A 27160-nucleotide genomic window follows, 5' to 3' on the forward strand; every position below is an offset into this window, starting at 1 on the left:
TCCACAAATGGGATGCAACTACCAGAAAGGCCCTTCTCTTGGTCACTGCCCTGGGGGCGTTGGGGGAGGTTCCCTGAGAAGGACCTTAGTGGATGCTTTTAGGGGCCAAGAACATCGGGAGAAAAAAGTGTTCAGAAGATCCTCTGGCTACACAATGGTTCAACGCTTCAGATTATAGCTGCATTCATATTGTAATATTCTTTCAGACACTCTCACACAGAGATTTATAAAACTACCCAACCCCCCTTTATTTTTCCTCTCTTACTATTACATTTATAACTGGGTAAAAACTGGTAGTGAAAGAGCTAAACTGCTCCTTCTGGAAATATCACAAAACTCTGTTGTAATCATCTGCATTTGTTAAGCTCAGGTCTGTAGCAAACCAACAAACTGAGACCAGTCCAGCAGTCATGTACTGGAAATCCGTCGGTAAAACTAAAGTTTCTTGGTAAATAACCTGTTTTGTTACCTGCATCAAATTACAAAAAACAGCTATAGAGCATGTCTAGTAGTCTGCATTCCCCTTGGTGGGTCACAAAATGAGCAGGGCTCTCCTAGTTCAAACAAACAAACAAACAACAAACACTGTTGCAACCCAATCCATTCTAGAAAATGATGATTAAATCAATTCATTCCTAAACTGATATCCCTTCCTTTCATTTCTAAGAATGACTCTACTTCCAATCCTAACTTGCTATTTAACATGTAAAAAATAAGTGCTGCCTAGGCTCAGAAATGGGCCTTCTGTAGCTAAGTGTAATTTTCATATTTTGATATTGAGCATGCATACAATTGAAAATAATTTGAAGGACAATGTTTTAAAACTTTAGGATGATTAAGATTTTTTCTATTATAATTATTTTGTAATTATTATATTTTTACTGTATTTGAATGCATTATTTCATTGTTTTAATCAATTTTAATTTTAGCTTTTAATTTTGTTGGTAGAAAGGCAGGGTTCAAATCAAATCAAAATAACTGCAAACTACTTTAGATATGAACACAAAATTTCTCATTATAACACACTCTTTAACTATTTTACCTGTGAAATGTTGAATGGAGTTTTCCCTATTGTCCTGCTTTACAGCAAATGCATGTGGATAAAGGTTTCCTGAATTAGGCTGTACTGTTTGGATGATTAAAAATATCCAACTAGACATCAAGCAGTTTGGAAAGAAACCAATCAAATTATTTTAACAGTATTTTGGGTCAAATTCATTTGGGATGTAAATGTTTTATTTCTTCAAGAATGCTCTATTAGCCAGACAACCATTATCTGGCCCAATTATCTAAATTCCCTCTATTTTCACATGTAGCACCATGTCAAGACAAACTAACATAAACAGCATTGCCTAACCAAACAACTAATTATCTAAATGTTTTCTGCTGCTTTCCTGACCATTTGGATAAACGAGATTGGACTAAGGTACAAATCAGTGCCACAAAAATATATCAAGAACTAAGAACCAGCAGGTCTGTCAGTTATAACCAAGTAATACAGCTTAATGGGAGGAAACAGAAAAATATAGGTCTTTGGGTTAGCTACTACTATTAAGCCACCTTTCTTTTCATAAACAAAACACTCTCCATATTGGAGTATGGGATTACATATTTAAATCCATTCTTGCTGCAGTTTGGGTGTGGTGCTTTTAAAGGCTTCAGAATAATTTCTGTAAAACTAACATGGATCATCTTTAATTACTATGTTGCAACCATGGTTATTTAAAACCCCAGTCTCAGAATAGTAGATGACAAACATTAATGAGCAGTAATGCACACATGGTATTGTAAATGAAAGGATAATGAAAGCAATTTATTTGAAAATTAAAATATGATTAAGAATGGCAGGCTGAACTAGGGCCCAGATGCGTGGAAAAAAAAGCAACCAACATGCAACAAGACTCTCATTAATTCAGGGACCTTTTGAAATTGCTTTTCTTTCTCTGACAGTTTTTAATATACAGTAACTTAACTAGCAGACAGTGTATATAGTCCAGAAGCCCAAAACTCCTTGGAGAGATTCAGAGAAATTGGGAGTACAATACTAGATAATTCTCTAAATTATAGTCTTGGTACTTTAGATCAACTGGCACACAAGCCATTCATAGAATTCTTAAAGGATGGAATACCAACAGCTTAATCCATAAGAGAAACCAGTTAAGCCACCCTATTTAAACCAGGATCAGCTGTAAGTCTAACATTTTTACCTGTTTAGTTTAAGACTAAACTATTTCAGATTAAACTGCATTTCAGCAACCATCTTGGCACCCCTCAGATGGCGTTAGCAGTTCCAGAGAAGAACATGCTATATTATATTGATAACTCACTTCTGCACTTGGTTAAGTAGGATCTTGCCTATAAAAATGTGGGATCGACTCTGTTAGATCAGACTGAAGGTTCAACTTGCTCTGATTCTGTTTGAAATGGTGGCCTGCCACATACCTGTAAGCCAGCAATGAACACAATTCCCACATTTGTTTGTTCCCTGCAGTCAGTATTCAGATAAGTAGTACTTCTGAACATATTTAACTGTCCTGGCTGGGCCACCATAACAATATCCATTGTTATGGGACAAAATGTAACATGTACTTTTGCCTCAGACTGTCAACTGCTGCCTTCCCTGAGCAAGGGTATGCATGACAAGATACATGTATTAAGGGAAACTTTGAACAATGGTCATAGTACATACTTGGGAGATCTGACTCAATGAGCACGCATGTACACATGCACAATATGAGCACTTTTCCAAAATATAGGGGGTTATATGTTGAACACACAGGTATTCTATGCATGCGCACGTGCAGGCGCGCGCACACACACAGAAAGTAGTTCTGGAAATTAGCTAATGACTAAAATGCATTATATGAATTCTAAAATAGAGGCAGCTGTTATGAGCAGGCCTCTTTTTTCCTTTTTTTTTTTTTCTCTTTTCCGCTCCAGATGAAACTTTAGAAGCAAAGTTCTTTTATTAAAGCTTAATAAGTTGCAAAACAATATCACTGTTGTGTTTTCTTTGAGATGTAAGAGAAGCCTCTGTCCATGGAAAGAGTTGAGTCCAAAGTGAAATTTCCCCCTCCTTCCCTCTCTGAAAAGATTTGACTCTACCTTCAAGTGGCTCCTGCAGCTTTAGGGATAACAGCTGGAATTCTGGATACTTCTTAATTGATCTGTTCCATGCATCAAATAACTCCCTCCAAATCACCTTCTCCACTGGTTCAGAAGGTTCTCCCTCCTTTTCCAAACTAGATTGGTTCTCATGCTCTATATGAGAATCTTCACTAGGTAGCCTTGGAACTGCAAAGAAATCTGCTTCTCCTTCTAAGAATCTGATAAATCTATCTGAGTGCACTGTAACATGCAGAGCTGGGCCCCTTCTGTGCAGCAGTCACTTCATAAACCAAATTTGGAATTGGAACCAAGGGCTGATGTGCATGAGAGGCTAGGTCATGGACATACACTGAGGAAAGAAAGGAAAAGGAAACCCACAGTAGTTTTTCTCTAGCTGTGGAGCATGGCAGCTGGTCTTTGTGTGAAGACACCATGATAAGAGAGGTGGACAGGACAAACTGGGTAACAATATTAAACAAAGAAACTCTTTATCAGCATTGTCTATGCAATCTGCTTCTCTCACTGTATTCTCAGGGGAATGGATGGAGATTCACAGGTCTGATCGTTCTGATCAGTTGTGTGTCAACCAGATCTTTTGGGAGAATTGGCTGACCAAACAGGCCTAAAGAGAAATAGGAAAAGGAGGTCTAGGCCTCCAGAAGACAGAATGCGATGTGAAAGTTATCTGTGATCCTGGTAGATTGTTTCTTCCTAAAGACAGTCCAGGAATGCAGGAAAACTCCTGAGGTTATTGTGAAGAAGAGGGCATCAGGCAGTGTTCCTAGCAGCTGTAGAAAAGAAAATTATTGAATTGGCAAGGGTGCAAAGAAGGACAACCAAAATTATTAAGTGGCTGGAGCAACTGCCCTATGAGGAATGGCTGCAACAACTGGGACTGTTTAGCTTAGAAAAAAGGCAAGTAAGAGGATACATGATAGGTGTTTAAAATTATGCATGGCATGGAGAAAGTGGAGAGAGAAAGAAATGTTGCTCCCTCTTTCATAAGACTAGAACCCAACTTCATCCCAAGAAGCTGATTGGCAGATTTAGACTTCTGCTGTCACTTAAGCCTGTATGTGTGATGCACAGAGACCAGGATGAAGAAAGGCAGGCTGCTTACCTATAACTGTCATTCTTCAAGTAGTCATCTGTGCATTCACACATATGGGGTGCTGCACCTGCACAGTGCCTTTACTTGGGAAAATTCTCTCTGCTTATTATTTTTGGTGGGAACTTGGCACCCCTCGCCCTTCTATAAATAGGTGTAGTCCCCACCCTATTGCCAGTTCACCTGGAGACCCGACTGTTCACCCTACTGGTACTGACACTTTAGATAATAGTTTAGCTCATATAAATACATCCACTGACACTGGCATGGGGCTGGCAAGTGAGTTGTGTGAATGCACAGATGACCACTTGAAGAACAACAGTTACAGGTAAGCAACCTGCCTTTCTTCATCATGATCTCTTGCATCACACATATGGGTGATTAGCAAGCTTACCATATCAGGAGATGGGACACTGTCAGTATTGCAGGACAGCATGACAGTCAAGAGGACAGTCCTTCCTAGCTTTTGTGTCAAGGAGGTAGTGACAGATGAAGGTACATGAGGTGGACCATGTAGTGGCTTTGCACAAGTCCTGTAGTAGGATGCCAGTGCATAGAGCTGACAAGGTAGCAACGGCCCTGGTTGAGTGCCCCTTTGGGACGATTGGTAATTCTAATTTAGGAAGTTGGTAGGAAAGCTTGATGGTTTCAACCATCCATTTGGACAAGCATTGTGGTCCTATGGGCATTCCTTTGTCATGTTCCAAGTATTTGATAAACAATCTTTTAGTCTTTCGGAATGCTTCAGTCCGGAATCAGTAATAGGCAAGTGCCCTGCTAACATCATGTGTATGGAGTGACCTTTCAGTGTCAACAGTGCTGGCAAATATGCTGGCAGAACAATGGCTTGATTCAGGTGGAATGTTGTAGCCACCTTCAGGAGAAAGGTAGAATCAATTTGAAAGACTACCTTTTCTTTGTGGAAACTTAGGTACAGAGGATCCACTCATAAGGCACATAACTCACTCGCCCTTCTTGCTGAAGTTATTGAAACCAAGAAGGAAGTTTTCCAGGACAGTAATCTCAAGTCTGTAGTCACCAGAGGTTTGAATGCCACTGGGATGTTGGGTGCAGATGCTTTGATAGTTCCTACTGTTCTGTCACCACTTGGCATAGCATGGGGATGAATGGTAAGGCCACTGCATCTTCCATCCTAATAATATCATAGATATCTTGTTCCGGGTGAGTGTGCTGTTGGATTCTCAGAGACATTGCCATGTGGGTCACTTGCTCTGAAAAGCAGCCCGAAGTTTCTCCTGGACCCTGCATCAACAGTGTGAGGTCAGGCGAAGTAGATGCTTATTCAGCAGCCTCAGAGTCCATATCACACATACAGGCCATGCCCGGGGAAGAAGAGCGAGTCGGTGATCTCTCTTCCACTAGATGGGTGGCAGATACAGTCTCATCCCAGGATGTCGATGGTAGATCCGCAGGCTGTTGTGGTCTACGGCATGAAGCAGGCATTAGAAATGGAGGTCCGTAAGGTGGGAAGTAAGCCAATGTGAATCCAGGTACATATCCTTGAAACAGAGGAAGGGGGGCAGCCAGTACTGGCTCCTCATGCACCGAGGAATCTCCAGTTCAAACGTGTGGGTGGATCTGTGCATCAAGCCCGGAGAAACTTGAGTGGAAGGCAGTCCATACAACATAGGCATGTGGGGATGGTGAACCTGCTCCTGAGGGCCATGAATCATCCGTACCAAAGGTTCAGATGGTATTGGAGATTTTGCTGGAGACTCCTGAATTTCAGCATCTGAGGTGGACATGCACAGTGTAGGTTTAAGGTGACTCAATTCAGATCGACTAGTTCGAGAGCAAGGAGAAGGTCTTGGTAATGGACTCACCATATATGAGTCCATGGTGATGGTCTCAGAGTTGTCTGTACAACTGGAGGCTCGAACTGGGGCTCGAACTGGAGGCTTTCTCAGCACCGATGGACTCAGTTCCATTTCCATGTGGGACAGAACCTTAGAGTGGGCAGAATGGGAGTGCCGCTTGCATTTCTTTTCTGGCTTCTCCTTCCTGGAATGTTTCTCCTTTTGGTCTCTCTTTGGCCTCAAGATGCTTACATTTCTCCTTATGTTTTTTAGCAGATTGAGACCTATCAGGACTTTCTTTTACAGTTCCGGAGCCCTTAGCCATCAGTTGAGGAGCTGACTCCGAGTGCTTAGCGCCACTTTTTTCAGTAGCAGGTTTGCCAGAGGTAGCCTCCTTCATGGCAATAAGAGCTCTATTCCAGAGTTCTTTCTTCAGCCTGCTTTCATGATTCTTGAAAGCCTGTTTCATGAATTCTTGGCAGTAAACGCACTTGTCCGTGAGGTGCCCTACTCTGAGACGTAACAGACAGAATGAGTGTGTGTCCAAAGATGGCATTTTTGCTCAGCAATGTACACATTTTCTAAGGGCAGAACACTGCACCATCGACAAGAAGAAGAAACCAAGGACAGAAGAGAAGTAAACAACAGCAGATTTTTAAAATATTTTTTGTGAGGGGAATAAAAGTTGGTGGGGGGAGGAGGATTAAGCGATTAAGGTAGAAAAGGATGTAAGTCAAATAAGGAAAAGGGTTTAGGAAGATTTAAGAAGGATTTAAGGCAAGGATATATTTGTGGGGAAAACAAAAGTAGACTGAGACCCCAAGACACAGCAAACAGCGGTTGAAAGTGTACTGGCAATATGGCAGGGACTCCACCTATTTATACAAGGGGAGGGGATGCAGAGTTCCCACCAAAAATATTACTAAGCTGAGAGAATTTTCCCGAATGCAGGGACTGCGCTGGTGCAACACCCTATAAGTGTGATGCACCATGTATAGACCATGACAAATGACTTCTTCACACAGAACATAGTTAAACTATGTCATGAAAAGTAGCATGGCCAATTTGGATGGCTTTCAAAGGGGACTGGGAAAATACATTGAGGAGGAGGCTATAAGTGACTATTAGCCTTGCTAAGGAGGCTATAAATGGCTCTTAGCCTTGCTGGCTATGTATTACCTGCATGATCAGAGGTGGCATGCCTGCAGGCACCAGTTGATGAGGAGCTTGGACAGGTAGAAGTCTTGTACTGGGTCCATATCCTCTGCTTAAGGGATCTTGTGGACAGCTAGTTGGACATGTGTCCATGGAGCACTGGACTGCATGGACTATTGGTCTGATCCAGCATAGCTTTTCTTACATTCTTGCATCCACCTAAGCAGCAACTGTCATTCAAGCATCCAAAACTAGGCAGATTGGGAAGAAAAGGATTACAAGGTTTTGTGACAGAATGGCAAGTTCTATGGCTTCCAATGATTTTTACAAGAGCCAATGTGTTTGTTGTGCAACCAGAGTAGCACAGTGGGCCCTTGGGTGGCCCTGAAACTGCAGAACCCTTGGGAGTTCAGGGACAACTTGTGAAAAAACGCTGTGTCCAGCTTAGACACAAGAGGGGGCTCAAATGTTGGTGCAGGTAAACAGCACTCTCCATAGGACAAACCTTTCTGCAGACTTTGCTCATTTTAATCAAGACAGTACTTTCATGAGAAAGTGGTACTTGAAGATGTGGAATCCCCACCCAATCACTGTAATCAGTAATTATGCAACACCCTGGAGAAATGATCCTTTCCCTGAAATTCATATCTAATTTCCAGTTCCTGTGCCCAATCTAATTGTAGACACTTATTCTAGTGCTGCTTGATTAAATCGTTCTGCTGAATCTCTGTCCTGGATACATGATCAAATGCTAATGACCTCATAGTGAAATCACTTCTGAATACTTTCACATTCAGCTACTCCTGTTCAGTTTCCCAAGCCTTAACTTAATCTGTGTGAGGCTGAATGTCTTCAAGTGACAGCACAGTGTTACCCAAACTGTTGAGGTTAATTGCTTCTCAGACATTCTGGCCAAGCAGCCAGCCAACAGGCTCCAACACATATATGCATACAATCACAAGGGCTACAATTTGAAGTAGACATTTCTGTTATGCCATTTTCATACATAATTAATTCCTTGTGTGTAAATCTGCAATACATTTAGTGCTGAAACCATTTAAATAGCACATGCAAAAGGTTTCACATACACATTAGGCACTGTCATATATTGGATATCTGAAGGAGCTTCCTTACCTATGTGTCTGCCCACCCCTTAAGATCTGGGCTGGAGGTCCTTCTTTGGGAACACTCCTTGAAGGAGATTTGGCAGGTGGCTTCCCAGAGAAGAGCCTTCTCTGTAGTAGCACTCCAGCCATGGAATACACTCCCCAGAGAGGTTCACCTGGTCCCAACACATTATTCTTTTCAGTGCCAGGCCAAAGCCTTTTTTATTTTTCTAGTATTTTAAAGTTTAGATTGTGTTTTTAATTGGGCTTTTATTGTACAGAATGGATGCTGTGCTTTGCTTTACTTTGTTTTATTGTAAGACCATCCCGAGACTATCTGGTAGTGTACAGTATACAAACGTTTTAAATAAACAAATAAATAAATAAATTGTCCAAAATGAAGATCAATCAAAAAATGCTTTAAATGTTGCTGTGTCATCTCCACAGAAAATATTTGCCATCAAGAGATGTAGAAAAAGATGAACTTCTTAAGTAATAAGAGTTTCATAGTATTAGTGCCACCACAAAGAATGCCTGTCTTCACTGCCATTCATTATCCTTCAAGCAGTAGGCAATGATGAACATGAGGTGAGATGCCAACCCACTTCTTTTTCAGCCGACCTACAACCATTCATGTTCTTTCTCAGGTGGACTTGGCCTAACTATCCCACTTTTTTTTCTCCCTCCTTTGGCATGGATAGAAGCAATCTAAAAAGCAGGGGCTCCACAAAATTATTTTCTTTATACCTCCATTTATTTAAACAGCTAAAGGAATTACACTATAATTCAAAACAAAGTGGGGCAACACAGAAGAAAAATAAACAGGACTGTAAAACTGATCCCCAAACATCCTTTAGCACACACTTACAGGAAACTCTTCAGTTGTGAAAATGCAAGGTGACAGTGAAATAGTTCTCTACAGTCGATCCGATTTCAAGTTGTGATAATATGGTAATAGAATGAGACATGAAATAGAAAATTATATCTGTTGTTAGAAAATAAAAGTAGAAAAATCTAATTAATCATTTTGCAATCTCTTTGATAAAGGCATTTTGATATTAAAGATTTTGTAACATGTTTTCACATAAAAACAATTACACAATCAAAGAGCATATACACACTTCATTCTTGTTTTGCTTTGTTTTTGAGAGAGAACAAGAGAGAGTAGCAATAGCATTCACTGATTTTTTTTAAATACTGGTTTAAGACTAGTGTTGAGGTTATCTCAAGTTCCACAAAGCTAAAAAAATGTTAGTGAAGGCTCATGCCTTAATGGATGTACCCTGCAGTCAGTATCTGCATTTATCTGCAATGACACAAATTGTGCATGCTTGCAAATTGCCTCCATGCACCCACATGTTTCTGTGTTCTTTCAAGCTTCACATTCATATGGGGTGAATGCAATACCTGGAACAAGCAAAGATGATCCACTGGAACTATACTGCCTTATGAAGCATCTTGCTCTTAACTGCACTGCAGTCAACCATCTTTAACGCACTAGGTTTAGGAAGTCTAGTTTAACTGCAGATCCAATCCTTTGCTTGTTTGGACAGAAAAATCCCAGACAGGCTTGTGAAGACTGGAAGTTATAGGATTTCTTTTTGCCTAAGCATGCATAGAATACCACCTGAAAGTCCACCTTTACATAATAATCAAACTGTTTCTTCTATATAGCATTACTTCTTGATACAAATAAATTAGTCTTTAAAGGGTACCACATAATTCTTTGCCCCTTTGTTTTAACCATGGGGCTGTTTTATACCAACCTATTAAAAGAAGAGAGGCATCTTCATTTGTATACAAAACGTAGTATAAAAATGTTATATATGATGTCCATTTTAATTATTAGGCATTGATGGCTACAGTAGCCTCTGCAAATGGCAAAATAAATGTTTCATCTGCATTAATCTGCAACTGTTCCCTGTTTAGTAAGAGGAACAATAGTAATGCAAATACTACAGTTTGTTGAACAAATCATTCTGCAGGATTAATCTCTTAATGAAGCAGCATATTCTGGCTAAAATCAACACTTTAAAATTCTACATTTTAAAGTACACTATGCAGATTCTAATTATGGGCATATCTTGTATCTGTCACTTAGGTCACTCACTCAGCTTGCTGTGCTAAGCAAGAACACCTTGTTTAGGGAAATGACAGGGAAGAACAACAATTATGAAGACATGATATCCCAGGTTTTGGTTAAAGAGTGTATTCTAATTCTTAACAATAGCTCTTAGATAGTGACAAAGGATGTTTCTGTCTATGAGGAAAACACCTTGAAAAGCCATATAAAACTCATATAAGGAAATGAAGGCATCCCCAGGAAAAATGCCAGTATACTGCAGAATGTTATGGAAATAGGATACCAAACTGACGAACTGACCTTGGAGTCATGGCTTATCAGGAATGAAAATGACTTGTGAAATGAAAATTTGGCTGTAATTTGTTAATGCTCTTTCTAAAGGGTTGGAGGATTTTCTACTTCAGTTGAATAAGAATGCCATTAATTTCAGAGCATTAAACGGGATGTTCTTAAATTCCATTATTTTAGAAAATTCAAAGGCATTTTCTAGCCTATTTCTTAAGCTTTGGGAAGAATACAGTACACATATGCTTTCAGGGAGAAGAAGGTAGGGGCAAGGAATGACATTTATAATTTTAAAAAGGTGTTTCTTTATGCTTAGCTCTTATGCTCACCTTAGAGTGAAGAATATAATGCTGCAATTCAAGAGCATGGGTTTATGCAACTCTGAATGAAAAATACATGGGGCTTCTCTACAGGAAGCTTTAATTGTGTGCTTATGATATCTCACTCATGGAGGCTGAGTCTGATACTTGTGCTAACTCCAGTTACAGCAGCATATAGTTTCAACTGTGGTTAATGGAAATGAAAAGACTTTGTATAGTATCATCACCACTGCCCCATTGTCTCCTATTTTTCAAGAGGCAGCTTACAGCAAATTTTAAAATACAAGAAAATAAAAAGCAAAAATTTAACCTAAGCTGTTTCAGTGGACACAATACATACATGAGGTGAATGCTGTTAGTCAAAAGGTTGCCATCTCCAGATAAATGTTCCATGATTATAATATATAGGTATACTATTAGAGATCCAAAGATCATCTTACTCTATTTGAAACACTGAGGAAAATGAAATCTAATTCTTAGAAAAATGGAATGTATCTTTAGGTAATGTTTATGAAGCTAATGTTATATAAATTCAGTAATCTGTATCATACTGTTCTCCTTGTGTTATCTGAGAAAAATTGTTTTCCACTAGTGTTTCACCTTAAATAAGGTATTTTTCTTTTATCCTAGAGCATTTTTCTTATCCAATGCATTCTCCCACTTCAGATGCATGAAGATGCATTCAATGTATGGAGTGAAGCCAAGAAGCAGCAATCTCTCCATGGCCATCTCATCCCATGTGGATGTTTTGTGTTGTCAAGATTATGCCCAATGGACGGAAATAGGCTGGGGTGCTAGCAGGAATTGGCATAATGCATTGGCTCTAGCCCCCTCCCTTCCCTCCTCTCTGGAACACCCACTTTCCACTTCTCTGAGGCCCAGTTTCATCCTTGAAAAGGGAGAAGGCACAGTTCTTTCTGCACTGGCTGTGAGGGGATGGGACAGAGTAGGTGATAGCTCAGCCTTTAAAATCCCAGCTGCACAGGACCTCACAGATTATTCTCTGAATAATCCTGCAGCTTCCTAACAATGTCAGAAGGCTATAGAATTCTGCCCTTTGTAAAGTACTTTTAATTAGAATATAAATCTTCAGTTGGATTCTGGTAATTGGGCCCAAGGTTTAGGGCATAATAGAATGGTCTTTAGGAGGACATCCCAGGATCCATAGGATGTTTAGCCCTTGACCTTGCAAACTTACTGCTTGCAGTTACAGAAAGGTCTATAGCCAGTTTTACTCTAATATAGGAATTTTACTGTCACACTGGAGCCCTCTTAGGAGATGCTCTTAATTTGTGAGATCCCAGTCTCTTTCATTCATCAGCACACTACCCAGAATGTGGTGGTGACTATGCCAGTCTTGCGACTAGCATAGTTTATTCTCCTGCAACTGGGAGTAATCGGGGGGATGGCCCGAGGATACCATCTTATGGATGTCTAGACAAGAAGTCCTATATCTTTCAGCATTCTTTTACTCAGCCATGCTGTCTGGGTCATGGCGGGAATGGTAAAAAGCCATGCCACCATGCATAGAATTGCATCTTTAAAAAGACAAAAATTCCCTCTACCCTGGATGCACACACATCTTTCCCCCTGCCAGGAATAAGAAAGGCAAGTCTTCTATCTCAGTTTGCATCTCTTCTTCATAGGACTGGTAAATCTATATCTACTGAGTATAATCAAAGCCACAATTAACCTATCATGAATGTCTGTCAGGGAAAAGATAACATTCGTGAATGCTCTTGTATGAATAGGTAGAATGCCAAAAATTTCTTTCACGATAGGATTGCTGCCATAATTGTCCAAAACATCTGTAAATGTTCATAGTGACGACTCTCCTTCATGTGATACCCTTCTCTGGCATAATTCCCAATGTCAGTATTTAAAAATTCAATTAATTCATTGGGGCTGTTTGAAAGACATGCCAGCCCACTGTGACTTATTTAACTCAAGGTGAGGCAGCAACTAGTACATGGTGTGTGTAGCTGCTATTTGAATATTCAACCCCTGCTTGTGGGTTATTATCTTGTATGAATACAACAAGTGTCATTTATGAGAAGATTAAACAACCCTCACATAACCCATGGATTGTCTCTGCCACGAGACTGATCCTTCAGGCACATGTTCTAACATTCTGCTACAGGGCACCTCAAATCAGTTATAACTTTATTGTAAAAGAGGGGGGGGGGGAAGAAATGGTAAAAGTTAATGGTTACCCTCCTCAGAAATTATACAGCTGACAACTAGAGATTCCATAGCTATAGATTCCATAAAAAGTTCAAAGAACAAGCAAAGGGAACAATGATAACAGTATGATGAGAGGCTGAAAGAGTTGGGCCTGTTCAGCTTCAGGAAAAGAAGACTATGAGGGGATATGATATCCAAAGACTGTCACAAGGGGGAAGAAATAGATCTCTTCTCACTCATCCCTGAGCATAGGTCACAGAACAATGAACTTATACAGCACACCAAATTCAGGTGAGACACCAGAAAAAACTTCTTAAATGTCAGAGCAATACAACAGTGGAACGAGTTGCCAAGAGAGGTTGCAGGCTCTCCCACACTTGAAATATTCAAGAAGAAACTGGACAGTTAACTGATTGAGATGTTGTGATTTGGAGTCCTGAGCCAGCAGGAGGTTGGACCTGATGGCCTTCTTGGCCCCTTCCAACTCAACTATTTATGAATCTATGTCTTGCTTTCCCTGTTGTGATCTCCATAGTTCAGAATACAGGGCAAGAAGTTTGAATAATTCCCAGAAGAATCCATCCCAAGCAAGAAGAAACGAGTTCTAGGAAAAGACCTTGCAAATATGTGCTGTTCAGTTTTAGAACTATTATTAATATTGTTATTGCTCAGTTATTATTTGTCTGGAACACTTGTTAAACACATAAATACATGTATATACATTCTGGACTGGATAGATGGATTTGAAGATTGGTATATCTCACTCCATGTGCTGCAGATATAAAAAGGAAAATCCTAGTGCTATCTAAATCCATAGCTTGTACCAATTGGAAAGTCCTGAGAAAACTTCGGAATCTCTAAGGGACAAGGCCTAATTATGTCTTATACTCTGAGTAGCATCTAGGCACATCACTCTCACAATCTGTTATACAGAGCACCTCCCTATTGAAAATGGGCACTATACAAAGATAAAATTTTAACATTGAACTCATTTATCTCTTTCATTTTGCTTTAAAAACAACACTGTTAAAAACAAAAACAATAGTTTTTCTATCTAATTTTACCTAGTGTTTGCTACTTAATAGATGCTGGCTTTCTTAAGGAGATGAAAAACCAGTAACACAAAAAATGTCAAAATGAGTAGGAATCAAAATGAAAGTCTCAATTCTTTTACCTCTCCATAATACTTAACATATCCATTGAATTACATTAGCAATGAAGATAGTGATACACTGAAATGCACTGATCATCCCCTTCCCTCTTAACTTAAAAGTGGCATAGATGCTTATTAGCAAAACATACATCCCTTGTCTTATTTTGCTTCCTTTTTAAAAAGGTCTGAACATCAACAATTTCAAACTTAATAATTCTATATTCAGTATGCACTGTTAATGGCATTAGCTACACAGATCGCGTAAGAATGCAAAGCATTCAAGAGGATATCACATGCTAACCTTTCAAATTTAAAATCAAACAAGATGCTCCAAAGACCTCCTGACTCTCCAGACTATTTAACAGCTGAGCACCAAAGATCTTTGTGAATGTCATTATTCATCAAAAAGATGAAAGATGTGCCTCCCCTATCATATCTGTTCTACCATTTACAGAACACAGATTGATTGTTTGTTATAGCAAAGGCTGCCAAGAACCACTGTCATTGAGAGTACAATATAATGGCACTGGAAACGATGTAGCAGAACTGGAAACATTACAAAGGATGGCAATAAAATGTTGAAGGGTACACCTCTCCAGTACAGAATGAAGGATACCTAAAGATGGATATGAAAAACATGAAGGGTTCAGAAAAAGTGAATAGGAAAGTGTATATCCTATAACATTATGTATATCCACTAACATTATGCGAGCAATGAAATGAACACAAAGCAGCAATGAATGAACACAAATGAACACACAAACACTTATTTAAAAAGAGACACAAAGAACTGGCTTCTTCCCCCAGCCCCTTTACTTCCTCCCCTCTTTTCTCTGAGCAAATTGAACTCGATTCCATGGTGGGGACAAACTCAGTTCCATGGAATGGGCATTGATGGCCAACAGTATAACATTAGGCAAAGTAATCACTGTATATAGTTTCTCAGACTGCTAAAATAATGCAATAAATTACGGGAAAACTAATGCCACCCTGTAACCTTCCTTTAATACCTGGCAATGGTGAGTTTTCATAAGAACAGCTAATTGGCTCAGAGTATAGTCCAACTTCCTCATGATTAAGATGACTCTTATTTCTCATTTGTTAATTACACTGTACAACAATATGTTTTCATTCAATTATCATACAATTCCAGAGTATGTCCCATGGGGTACTTCAGAAGATACAAACCAATGCTCATTTTTAGTTTTCCACAGAATCATCAGATGCTTGCAAAAACATTTTCTGTACATTAAAAAGTAGTCATTCTGTTTCTGTTGCTCATACCAGGTGATACACTAAAGGTAGGAGTGAATTTTTATAGACAAGTAATGTAAAACAGATTTTGTGGGTGGATTTCATTCATACATCACTTATATCTTGTATTTCTAAAACATTCATTTACAAATAGAAAGAGCAAGGTCATAAGGACTATATCCATATCAGGACTATAGTATGGAAGAAGGGAGTTATACTTTCCACTATACTATTTGCTTACCCCAAATCACCTCTTGACCTACCTCTTTTGTCAACTTTAGACAAAAACCATCAAACAGCAATCTTCCATGGGGCTGAGGCTGGACCAAACTGAATAATCGATTTTGTAAATGGATTTTATAGAAGTGAATTCTGATATTGGTCTCAGTTGACATTATTGTCCATACAGGTCAACCGATTCCCAGAAACTTATGGCTTCCCTCATACATTGTATTTATTGACAAAGACTTTTCAATTCCCCCTTTGCTTTCTCCTCTCTCTGTCTCCTTGGTAACTATACCAACTTCCCCACAATCAAAACCCTGAAGTATTTGTTCCTATAAATGTGTTGAGGTTAACTCCAGAACTCCATTTGGCAGTTAATGCTTATCTGCTCTGATGTCACAGTGGGCCATGGCAATCCATAGCATTGCAACCTCTATAGCTACCAATTGGTGTACCAGTTCATAATGAAGTGAGTCAGGCTTGAACTCTGGAGCTGAGCACTACAGAGTAATTTGGAAGTCTTTAGAAACTGAATTCCAAAGTCTATGAACATCTTCTATTGAATTAACTAATGTACATTTCAACCTATTTGCTAAAGGTTTTCAGATGGCACCTTGCTAATACTAATCAGAGGAACAGTTTCAAAGCCTCTTGATAGCAGAAGCAGAATACTTGTTGCTGATATTATACCCAGTCAAAAAGCATGAAGATAGTGTGATGCAGTTATAACAGTATAAAAAATATATATAGCTGCTGCAGGACATTAAATCTGAAATAAAGGAAGGTTGCTTACCTGTAACCAGTGCTTTTTTGTCATAGAATACACCGGAACAGAGTTCCAGCATTTTTTTTTTTTGACAGATTTTCCAAGTTTTAAAAGTAACTTTTGAAAATTTGAAGTTTGGTCCATGTGGATTTGAATAGCCCTGTCGAGCGTAGCAGGTTGGCGGCAAAATCATTAAAATGGTGCATGCAGGCTGCTTGTGTGTCAAATCCGATGCATGCATACTTCGTCCGCGCTGGTTGTGATGGTGCTGCTCGGCTTGTGGCACTGCTCGGCTTGTGATTGGTCGTGTGGTTGTGCGCTGAGTGCTTACTACGGGCGGCAACTGTTATTTTTCGTTACACAACTGACGTGTGTGGGTGTGTGTACAGTGATTGACTACATGCGAAAGGTAAATAATTTCATGAGTTCTGGCACCTTTTTTCTTACAAAAAAAGAACTGCCTGTGACCAATGTTCTTTGAATAGTCATCTGTGCATTCATACATCTGGGTTCTGTGCCTGTGCGGGGCCTGTTGTCAGGAAGATTCTCCAAGCTAAGCTCATTTTGGCAGGACTTACTTTCTTCTTTGTAGTCTCTGTGCATCACACATATAGGTAACAAGCAAGCTTACCCTGAGAATGGAGAAGGGTAGGTGTCATCAGCAGAGGACCACCAAGAGGACTGCCTGGCACAGTCAGGCACAGTCTTGTCTGGCATGGACTCTGAGTTGGTCATGTCAGATGAAGGTTGATGGAGTGGACCATGCAGCTGCTCTGCAGAATTCTTGTACTGGGATACTGGCATGAAGTGCCACTGATGTAGTGATTGCCCTTTTATAATGTGCTCTTGGTTGGTCAGGTAGTTGCAGGCCAGGCAGTTGGTGGGCAAGTTTGATGGTTTTGATAACTCAGTGTGTGAATTGCTGGGTACTGATGGGTTGGTGTATGTTATGAAAAGTCTTTCTGAATGACAGAAAGACTCAGTTCAGGACTTATAGAATGCCAGTGCTCTTCATACATCAAGGGTGTGCAAGGCTGTCTATATCGGTTTTGACAATGATTGGAAGAATGTCAGTAGTACAATGTCTTGGTTCAGGTAGAAGTGTGACATGATTTTTGGCAGCAATGACTGATTGGGATAAAGAATTGCTTTGTCCTTATGAAAAATAAGGAATGTTGGTTCAATGCCACCAATTCACTTGTTCTTCTTGCCAATGTAATTGCCACTAGGAACATGACCTTCCAAGAGAGAAAACATAAATCCATGGTTGCTAAAGGCTCAAATGGAAGTTTTGTGAGTGCTTGAAGGACTACTGGCAGGCTCCATTCAGATACAATACGAGGTACCAAGTTGTGCTAGTCTCTGAGGAATCACTGGGACAGAAGATGGGAGAAACAGAAAAACCTTCAAGCGTTTCCTGGAAGTCTGAGATCATCACTAAAATGACTTTGATAGGGGACAGTTTCAGGCCCTTACAGTGGAGCAAATGCAGGAATTCTAAGATTTGCTGGATATTCACCTGGTTTGGATTGAATTTCTCTGTTTGAGTTAAAATCACAAATGGATTCTCGAGGTGGCACCCTGACTATGGAATGCGTTCCCTAGAGAGGTCCGCCTGGCACTGTCATTATATGTTTTTTGGCGCCAGGTCAAGACCTTTTTATTTGGCCAATATTTTAACATATAGTAATTTTAATTGTGAAGTGATTTATTTAATTCATTTTAATAATGCTCAGTATGGAATGGTTAATTTATCTTATTTTATTGAAGTTCTGAAATAATGTTGTAAGCCATCCAGAGACGACAGTAATGGACGGCATACAATTTTTTTAAATAAATCAATAAATATTTAATTTGGTGTTGTAGGAATGCCTTGTGTTCGGCTGTACAGTGACATCCAGGACCAAATGGATTTTGGAATGGAATGGGGCTGCCAAATTTACCTGCCAATCTTCCATGCCATTAGCCAAGTAGCCTGGACATCTGGGTGCAAGATTATACCCCAGTCCTTAGAGATAATGTCTGGCGTTGTTGGGAGATGCAGAAAAGTGTGATTTGATAGGCAAAGTAGATGGGCAAATCATGTCTGTTGAGGCCATTACGGAGTCACCAGAATGCAGGGCATCTCCCTCTGGATATTTGGCAGCACCCTGGTGATCAATGGGAATGGTGGAAACAGATCGTACAATGTCCCTTCCCATCAGAGCATAAAAGCATGTCCCAACAAGCCCATGCACATTCTGGCACAGAAGTAGAAGCTTTCACATACCACATTGGCTGGTATTGCAAATAGGTCCATGGAAGGGGGCCACCAGAGCTGGAAGAGCCACTTTAAGACGTCAAGTTGGAGCTCCAGTTTGTGAGTTGCTGTGGATTTCCTGCTTAAATCATCCACCATGGAATTCTCATTCACAGATAGATGGATGGCCATGATGATGTTGTGTTCCAGATACCAATCCAAGATGAGTAGGATTAAATGGTTCAGAAACACGGACCTCATGCCGCCTTGCTTGTTCAGGCACATGCTTGCCTTCCAGGATGGTTTGGAAAGCAAAGAGGGCCTTCTGGACCCCAAAATGCTTGAGGTAGTTGATATGATTTGAGCAGTCCTGAACAATCCACAATCCTTGAGTCTGGTAGCCAAGACAGTTTGCCCCCCACCCCTGGAGTGATGCATCTGTTGTAAGAGTAAGGTCTGGTTTCATGGAGATAAAGGCGATTCTAGCTGTTAAATTACATTCAAAGATCCACCAGGCAAGACTTGAGCAAGTGGAACTGGGAAGCACCAAATGCTTCTGAATGGGCTCATGATGAGTTTGGAAGGTCTGAATAAACAAGGACTGGAGTGGTCACATTCAGAGTCTTGTGAAGCAGTTGACTGTGAAGCAATTGCCACCGTGAGGCCCAGGAGCTGTTGTACTCTTCATATTGTAGTCCTGGGCTCAAGCTGGAGCTGCCAGGCACAGCTGATAAAGCCACAGCTCTGCCCATAGCAAGGTAAGACCATGCCATTATGGCATCTAGAACTCCCCCAGTATAGAGAATAGACTGGGAGGGAAGAAGCATAGATTTATCAGTATTAATGCACAAATTAATGTGCTATATTAATGTAATTAAACTAGTCTTTCCAAAATCACATGTGATATTGATGGAGTACAATAGATCCTCCTGGAATGGTGCAACTAGCAACCAGTTATCCAGGTATGGAAAGACATGGATTCCTTTTAGCCAGAGGTGGGCACAGACTACTGCCATGCACTTACTAAAGACCACTGGGGCTGTTGCAAGGTCAAACAGGAGGACAGAAAATTCAAAGGCATTGGTTCCAAACTGGAATCAGAGGAAATGCCAATAGTTTCAGTACATAGATATATGAAAATAAGCCACTTTTAGATTGATCAAGGTGAATCAGTCCCCTTGGCAAAGTAATGGGAGGAGGTTTTCCAGTGAGACCATGTGGAACTGCCTGTGTGAGATGAAAAAATTCCCATCACTTAAGTCCAAGATGGAATGGAGGCTGCCATCCTTCGTCAGAATGGTGAAGTTCTGCAAATAGAAACCATAACACAGATCAGTAACAGGAATGGATCTGATCGCTCCTTTTGCTAGTAACATGGCAAACTCCTTTGCTAGTTCTGGGGAGAATTGTGAAGCAGACAATTCCAAGAGGTGAAAGGGTATTGAATTCTATGTGGTATCCATGCTCCACAATGGAGAGAACCCACTGATCTGATGTTATGACTTCCCATTCAGGAAGGAAGATGTTAGGGTGGTCTCCAAACAATACCTACACTGATGGAATGAACTGATTTGTCTCTGGATCACCAGCATGCCAACAAGGACTCTGGAATCACAGTCTACATGATGATGAGGCATAACGCTCTGTTGCCTTGAGAGTTTAAAGGTCTCTGCTTGGAATACCCTAGCTAGTTCCCAGTGTTGTTCAGGAAGGAATTTTGCTAGGGCAGCCATTTTCTCCCATGGAAAGACTTTGTATTTTCCCATGGTAGCCTCATAGTTGAACATTTGAAGACCCAGTCCCATTGCCACATAGATTCTTCTCACCATGGCATTGAGGCAGCATCTTCCTTGATCCATTGGGATAGTATGTTTCCTCTGTGCCTGACCATGTGCCAACTCCACGATGACCAAGTTTGGCTGTGGATGGTGGAGCAGGAATGGGACGTCCCTGTCCTGGACCTGATGTAATATCTCCAAATGTCAACTGAGGCTGTGTCAGGGCCTTCCACAGTTCCTTCATTGAGTGAAGGAGCATGGGGAGGATCAGAATGGCCACCAGCACAGTGACTTGGCTGGACAATATTTTAGACTGGATCTTACAGTGGCTTGTATAGTTGTCATGTTTCTAGTCCAAGGAATGTCACCATTTGAAGGACTTGTTTGGACAACCTTCCCAGGTCTTCAAAAGTGGATTCCGGACCTTGTGCTGAAATTATGTCCTCTGGTGATGTTGTGGCTGGGTCATCATAGGTCAGCATATGGTCAGAGTCAGATGTGTAGTCAGCCAGATTCAATGTTGGAGGAAAATTTTAACAGTGAAGGGGGTCTACAAGGTGGAACGCACTGGATCCAAGAAGCTTAGTAGCAGAAACCTGCAGTAATAAAACAGGAGGTGCTGTCTGGGTTGCAACCAGTGGAATTGTTGGTACTGTTAGCACAGATGAAGATACCTACAGATATGCTGAATGACAGGGCAACCACTGGTAGTAGCATGGGTCGGCAAAACTTGGTTCCCTAGAATAATCATGGAATGGTTGGTGGAATGGTTCCATTGGTTGTGGCAGTGTCCAGTAGGGTACTCAGTCCCAGGCCAGTGCAGGGGACCCTGGACATTCTGTTGGAGGACAACTGGAAGCACAGGATGGTGTTGGGGAGAACATCCCATGTGAGGACTTGGAAGATGTACTTAGCAATGGAACTACAGAATGTGGTTTCTGGTGCAGGGAATAGAGAAGCCTGGGGCAGTGAAAACCAAGATGGGTAGGTCAGCGACTGAGGAGATGAATCTTGTATTTCCCCTTCTGAGATGGACAAAACAGTAGTTTTACTCCATATTGCTGGGCCCAGTAGTGGGCTAACAGCATGAGCTTGAGCTGGAACAGTCAGTGGGTCTGGAGTGGGAACTGCAGCCACTCACAGGACAGGCTTACATGCAGGTCTGGAGGACACTGATGATTAATGATGTCGGGTCTGCTTTTTGGGCTTCCCCTTGCTCTTTTTCTTTGGTACTTTCTTGGAAGCTGCCATTTTGTGGACCCTCTTTGCTTTCTCTTTTTGCCTTTCATGTGCAGACCCAGGCCTGGGATGCACAGACGGAAGAGCTGGTAGAGTTCCAGCAGCCCTCAACAGAGCACAAGAATGAGCCGCCTTAGAGGAAGCTGGGTGCTCAGAAGCAGTTGTACCAACTGTACCACCATTAAGGCATGGCTCCACATTTCAGTCTTCAGGCACCCAGCCCAGTTCTTGCATGCCTGCCAGTCTACTCTGTGGTTTTCGCCCAAACAAAACATAAGAAGTGCCTGTTGGTTGCTGGCATTTGTATACCACACTGTACAAATACACCCTTAAAATAATGCTACAGTGATTTAGGACATATAGAATACATAACCCCCTATCTTGGGTGAGCACCTTAATGGGGGGAAGGTTGAGAGTGACAAAGAAACCAAGAGCAATGCCAACAGAAGGCCAGATTCCCCCACTAGATTGGTTCTCTAGTAAGGTCATCCAGAAAGGAATGGTGAAAGGTGAGACACCAGACCTACTATTCAAGTAGTACTATCCACCCTATTCAAAAGTAGCAATCACATCAGCAGAAGAGATTTCTTTAATGGTGATGGAGCAAACAAACTCCAGAAGAGCAGCTACTGGACAGCAGCAGTAGTTGAAGTCAATACTTTCAGAGACTCTTTCACATACAATTGCAGTGACGGTCAAGCTAACTCTGGTTAGTTCTGTGCAGAAGAAGGGAATGGTAAACCACTTCTGAATATTCTCACATTGTAAACCTTATGATTAAACAATCCAAAATGAAACAAGAGATAATATCAGAAGATAAGATTCCAAGGTCAAAAGGCACTCAACCAGCTACTGCAGTAGAGCTGCAGTACAAGTGAGCCGTCCCAAGGCTATGTAGCAAGGGGACAGCATATAAAAACTTTAAATAAATAAATACAAATAATTATATCACTAATGATGCCACTAGATCAAACAGTACTGTCATACAATGCTTGATGTGAGTGAACTACGTAGATTGGACTAGAATTGGGACATTTTCAATGAGAAAAACACGAGGTGTTTCACTCTGCTAATGATGAATTGCAAATACCTACTTCAGGCAAGTGATCAGACTATGTGCATGGACATCACAAGATACTGATATGGAACTCAAATATCTAACTGGAATTAAAAGATGAAGACATTGTACTCCCCCTGCCAAAACAAGGCTGTGAATGACCATTAACTCTTAATATCAAAAAATCAGAGTAAAGCTGGAAAAGATAACTAAATGAAGTGCTGTGTCAAAATACAACTTATATCAAATTCCTGAAGAATTTAATGTCCATATAAAGAACAGATTTTCACTGCAGAACTCCACTGACCGTGACCCAAAAGAATTCTTGATTAAAACCAGATATATTAATAGGAAAGAATGCAAAATGATAATTCTGGTAGCAAAAGAAAGAAAAAGCCTAGATGGATGATAGACAAAACACTCACAATTCCTAAAGACATGTGAGAAGCAAAAGATGACAGAAATAGGTACAGAATCTTGAATGAAACATTTCAGGAACTATCATATAAAGATAAAAAGAACTATTAGAAGTAGCAAGCAAAAAGAAATGGATAAGAACAGAAAATGAGGAAAAACAAGAGACCTTTTTCAGGAGATCCAAGAAATCAAAGGGAAATTCTAATCTAGATTAGGAATGCTGAAAGATCAAGAGGGAAACATACTATCTAACCAGGAGAAAATAAAGAAAAGGTGGAAAGAATATACAGAAAAACTATACAGAAAAAAATAGGAGGATGACAGGCCCATTCTAAAAGGAATCCTATGAGGAAGGACCTGCAATATTAGAAAGTGAACGAAAGCACTTGGAAGAAATCAAGCACTTGCAGCAGAAAGAATACAAATAAAACCATTCCAAGTTGCAGAGACTGAATCAGTCCACATACTAACAAGAACATTCCCACATATATGGAAAATAAAACAATTGTCCGCATACTGGAAACTTTCAATATACTTTCCAATCCCCAAGAAAGGAGATGCTAAGGAATGCAGCAACTATAGAGCCATTGCACTAATTTCCAATGCAAACACAGAAATGCTCAAGGTGTCACAACAAATAATTTTACCCTATATGGTAAACCCTGTATCAGTACTGTTGGATATTCAAGGCTAGATTCTGAAAAGGAAGAGACACTCAAGATCATAGCATAAGTATACACTTGCTACTGGAGTGCACCAAAGAATTTCATAAGATCAGTCTATGTTTTATATCCTAGAGCAAAGCCTTTCACTGTGTGGATCATAAGAAGTCATGGATGGTCCTGAAAGAAATGGGCGTACCTCAGTACTTGATTGTCCTGATGCATAACCTGTATCATAGACAAAAAGCTACTGACAGGACAGGATATGGAGAAACAGAATGGTTTCCTATATGCAAAACCATCACAAAGGGTCATAGTTTATTTTATTATCTGTTCTATCTATAAACAGAGCATATCCTAAGGAAAGATGGATTAGGATCAGAAAAAACAGGAGTGAAACTTGGTGGAAGACATAGCAATACTTTAAGGTATGCCAGTAATACCATATTACTGGCAGAAAGCAGCAATAATTTGAAACAACTCCTGATGAAAGTGAAAGAAGAAAGTGCAAAACTAGGACTGCAACTGATCATTAAGAGAGTGAAAATCATGCCTACAGAAGATTACAGAACTTTGCTGTCAACACTGACAAAATATTGTGAAAATTTTACAAATCTTTGTTCACTCATCAATTCAGAGGGGGACTGCAGCCAAGAAATCAGAAGAAGACTAGAGACTCAGAAGAACAACAATGGAGGAACTAGAAGAGATTGTGAAGTATAAGGACATTTCACTGGAGATCAAAGCCAAGAACATCTGCACTATTGTATTCCCATTCATAATGTATGTGTTTGAAAGCTGGACAGTGAAGAAAGTCGACAGGAAGAAAATGGATGTATTTGAAGCATGGTGCTACACGAATGCTTGGCAAATACCTTGGACCAACAGAAAGATGAATGAATGGGTCCTGTTGTTGTTTTTGTTAGTCACGAAGTCATGTCCAACCCATCACAACCCCATGGACAACAATGGGGTCCTAGACCTAAGCAAGCCAGAACTTTACCTAGAATCAAAAAATGAAGCTGGCATATTTTGCACACATCATAAGGAGGCAAGACTCACTGGAGAAGACAGTCATGCTAGTAAAAGTCCAAGACAGAAGAAGGGGAAAACCAAATATAAGCCAATGTGGTGTAGTGGTTAAGAGGTGAGTCTGGGACTCAGGCAATCTGGGTTCTAGTCCTCACTCAGCCATGAAGCCAACTGGGTGACTTTGGGCCACTCATAGACTCTCAGTCCAACCTGTCTCACAGAGTTGTTGTGGGGATAAGATTAAGTGCAGGAGTGGGATGTAAGCCACTTTGAGTTCTTTAAAAAAGAAAGAAAGCAGGATATAAATCAAATAAAAATAAATATTAAATGAACTGACCCATAAAAGAAGTGATAACCTTGCATTTACAAGAGCTGAGCAAAGCTGCCCAGGATAGAACATCTTAGGAGTATTCATTCATAGGACCTCCATAAGTTGAAGATGACTTGACTGCACATACCATTACAGCACTGAAGACGGACAAAGGCATAGAATGCAAGACTCATCTAGACTAAGTAGGTGCAACTTCTATCTTGCTGAAGCCCAGGAGTAAACCAGAGGCTTGACATGTATTTTGATCCATAGTCTGTGCCTCCTAATTATAATAATGCATATATCGAGTACATGCTCTGGCAGTTAGCTGATGTGGAAAACTGTTGCAGGCCCATGTGAACTGACTGCATGAACTGGAAAAGGTCAGCAAAAAAATGGAAACTGGAGTGTCTGCTGCTGCTGTGGCTGCTCTTGCTTGCCAAACTTGATGGCAGAAATGGGGAAACTATGGAAACACATTGTGACTGAATTCACACATAACAATAAACAATGCTTAGTCTCCAAAGGATCAAGAGTGCTTGGGCAGTGAGGGGACGGTTTTGTTTTGCGCTCAATGGTTGCAGTCAGTACCAGTTGGCATTGCTACATCAGATCTGAGCCTATAGCTAGGATGACAGCAGGCATCAGGTTACCACAAGCTAATAGTCTCATCTTTCATGTGTTTGTTAAATACCATTTTAAAGCCATCAAGGTATGATTTTGGATAGATGTGTCAGTTTATTTAGGGAGGAAACATTACTATATTTTCCTATGGAAAGTTGTTTGTTTTTTGAATGTACAAGCCAATTTTACCAAACCTTACATTAAAAATCTTAATTTACTCTTCAGTAAGATAACAGTGTTGCTCTTGATAAATTATTCCCTCATGAGTAAAAATAAATAACACAATTAAACTTGACAGATATCAAAGGTATTTTTGGTTTTTGCATCTTCCTTGGGCATTACTGCATTATGTACATAAAACCTGACAAGATAGACTCAGAACACTTTACTTCAGAAACCATTCTCAGTCTAACTCCAATCTACACATTTGATATTGTATTGGACCTTTGTTATTACAGTCTTTAAAATCCAGTGTACATTTTAACAGCATATGCTGTGTGATATTGTGACAATTATGTTCTATTCCTAACAAAATACTCCCTCTGCTGTACAATCCAAAGTGTTACAGATACATACATTAAGCAATTGCCTGGTAAAAAAATCCACTAAAAAAGCAATGATGGAAGGTCAGAAGTGTCTAGTTTTGCCTGTGGGAGATATAGCAAGTAGAGATTCCATATTTTGTAGCTGATACAAAAGGAAGAAGCCTCACTGCTTGGCTGCAGTCCTGCACAGAAGTACTTAGAAGTAAGCCTCACTGAACTTAGTAGAATGTATTTCCAAAAAAATATTCACACTAATCGAAACTACCAACAACTGATGCTCAAGTTGTGTTAAATTTATGAGACTGCTTAAGAAATAGTAGATATGCTACTTCATTAATCAATTAGATAAAACCACCAGTGTCAGTGTCATTAATCAGTTTCATCAATTGAGAATAAATTTTGCACACGTTTGAATTTCATAAATTAAATATAGGCTGGGCCAGTTTCATGAAATAAGCATGTTTTATTTTGTAAAATCAAATAATTAATAAACTTGCTGCAATTTATTATTGTTATTATCATAGTTTATTCAAAATTACATAAACCAAGTAAGATAATTGATATATTAACATATCATATCAAAAAGAAGGGGATTTTGTAACCTTTTGTAAGATTATTTATATACAAATCTAGAACTGATGTTACAAATGCAAAAAGAGATTAAGCAAATTCAGAGAAGAAAATGGTTTCAGG

Source organism: Varanus komodoensis, unplaced genomic scaffold (genome assembly GCF_004798865.1).
Source record: "Varanus komodoensis strain SLA01 unplaced genomic scaffold, ASM479886v1 scaffold15, whole genome shotgun sequence".
Classification (NCBI taxonomy): Eukaryota; Metazoa; Chordata; class Lepidosauria; order Squamata; family Varanidae; genus Varanus; species Varanus komodoensis.